The 2,614-nt window shown below is 37.9% G+C and overlaps 1 long non-coding RNA gene across 1 annotated transcript; it reads left to right on the forward strand.

The window, feature by feature from the left end:
- The first annotated feature begins 1,341 nt into the window (after nt 1-1,341).
- LOC107755636 (uncharacterized) lies at nt 1,342-1,791 on the forward strand. The gene is made up of 3 exons (XR_001641721.1): nt 1,342-1,447; nt 1,534-1,587; nt 1,727-1,791. It is a non-coding gene; the product is annotated as an uncharacterized LOC107755636 (long non-coding RNA).
- Nucleotides 1,792-2,614: the final 823 nt, after the last annotated feature.

Genomic DNA, 2,614 nt, shown 5'->3' on the forward strand with positions numbered 1-2,614 from the left:
TTCTTTATTCATTTTCATGAATACACATCTAACGCGAGTAAGCATAATCATAAGTGCTTACACATTAATTACAACAAAGAAGATATTTTCATTGATCTTCTGAGAATGACTTAAAACATTAAAAATAACAATAATAGCCTAAATGAATTGGTTATCGGACATTTTAACACATTCATCATTCTTCTCATCATACACATCTCACATAATGACCTAAACCAGGGGTGTCCAAACTCAGTCCTGGAGGCCCAGACGACCTGCAGAATTTAGCTGCAACCCTAATTAAACACACCTGAACCAGCTAATCAAGGTACACCTGAAACTTCCAGACAGGTGTGTTGAGGTAAGTTGGAGCTAAACTCTGCAGGACACCGGCCCTCCAGGATGAGTTTGGTGACCCCTGACCTAAACGAACAACATGCGCTCTAGTCGAGATATATCCAGCTGCAGCAGTTTCAGAGCCGCAGTGACAGAACCGGAAGTGAGGGGCGGAGTTATTGACAACGAGAGCGCACGGTGAGTAGTCTGTAATGTTTTTGCTATCATATGTTTAATAATTATCGAATATATTACGTTAAGCATTTATCTGTTAAGTACTTAATGTGTGCTTGCCTTTATTATCTTATATTGAAGCTTGAATTTGTTGTCATACTTTATAGTATATAACTTTTTTCTGTGGATGTTTCGATTAATTTTCGGATGCATGCTGTAAATGGACCTTGTGGTGAAGTTTTGAAGACGTTTATTATTCATAAAAATAAATAGTTTGCTTTAATTCCCTCTGTTATATGCATTGTTTGTGTGTTAATATTAACTTGTAGTTTAGTTATTTTAATCCTATTTGTCATCATTGAGATAATTGTGTGTGGCTTCATCTCTTGTAGAGACATATAAGGATTCAGAGAGCTGACACATTACCTGAGCTGCAGCAGTGCAACGAGTGTTAACGCCTGTTTCACGCCCGTTTCACACATACTCCGTCTGCAGTGCGTATGTGGTCCGAGTGCGTTTCGTATGCGGTGCAGAAGCAGCACGGACTCATTGTGCTTATTTGCAATATTGCAATAAAGTAACTTTCCCCAACACTGGTTACAGCAATTACCAGCAGTTTTCTGCTTGACCAGCATGTTTAAGCCAGCCAAATTTTAGGCTATACTATACATTTTTGCAACCAGTTATTGGTGTGATTATTTAGTTGTTAAATAAGGAACAAGGAAGGTTTTTTTTGTGCCATTTACAGGGAGAATATTCTTATTTTTTTGTTGTTTTCCAGTACATCTTGTCTGGGAGCACCCTTTGATTTAACACCTGTAAGTAGTTATCAGTTAACGTAATTTACCTTTATGATGTTGTAGCAGTTGATATTTAAAGATTTCTCTATGTTTGTGTCTTCCAGTGTGACATTCCAATCATACGGAGATGGTGGACTCCAGATGGTTTTCTCTGAAAGGTACTGGACATTTCCTCCAGCACACCATTACATTTGCACCCCCTTCTGACCAATTTGAAATTAACCAAGATACATGTATATTACAGTGCAGAAACCCTACCAGAGGCACTTCCAATTGGATAACAGGCTACACTTATGAGGTATGTCTCAAATCTGTCTATCTATCTATATACACACATTCATAAGAAATATTAAAGTTAAATTTTCCTTTAATATTCTGTAATGAAGGAGATCCCAGTAATCGCAGACAGAAGTTGTGAAATGGCTCCATTACAATAGACATCTGCTCAGGGGGCCAGTGGAAGAGCCTCTTTTCCTTATAATGGAGGAAGAGGACAAGAAAAAGGCCCTCAGCAATCTCCTGGAACAATCAGAAGCTTCCAGAATGCCCTTCATATTTCATCTTGTGTTCAGGGGAATTATTTTTGTAGGATTGTCATAACAAAATGAGTTGTTCATTTGATTGTAATGCTCTCTTGGCGGGCCTTCTCGCATGTAGCCAAAAAAAAAGCTCACGTTACTCCTCTCCTCATCAGTTTACACTGGCTACCAGTAGCCGCTCGCATCAAATTCAAGGTACTGATGCTTGCCTACAAGACAACCATTGGTGCTGCACCAATATACCTAAACTCTCTAGCTCAAACTTATGCGCCCTCCAGAAGCTTGCGTTCTGCAAGTGAACGGCGCCTTGTGGTGCCATCCCAAAGAGGCACAAAATCACTCTCACGGACCTTTTCCTGGACTGTGCCCGGCTGGTGGAATGACCTCCCGATCTCAATTCAAACAGCCATTTTCAAAAAACATCTAAAGACACATCTTTTTCGCCAGCACCTGACCAACTAATACTATCAGAATCAGAATCAGTATTAGCTTTATTCGCCAGGTGTGCGCAAACACACTAGGAATTTGTTTTATTGAAATTTTTAGTTTTCATATAGAAAAATGTATGATGTACGTGTTCTTGACTTTGAAATAAACATTTATTTTGAATCTTGTGATTAAAGTATATTTCATATAAAATGCCCAGAAGTTTCAAACATTATTTTTAATATAACAAACAGGAAATAACTCGCATAATACAATGAAATGAATAACTGTATAGACCTACAACTAAATTACACAAGATTAATCTTTATAAATTGCTTAATATATCATTATAAAATGCAT

The sequence above is a fragment of the Sinocyclocheilus rhinocerous genome, unplaced genomic scaffold (assembly GCF_001515625.1).
Source record: "Sinocyclocheilus rhinocerous isolate Xijiao unplaced genomic scaffold, SAMN03320098_v1.1 scaffold3186, whole genome shotgun sequence".
NCBI lineage: Eukaryota > Metazoa > Chordata > Actinopteri > Cypriniformes > Cyprinidae > Sinocyclocheilus > Sinocyclocheilus rhinocerous.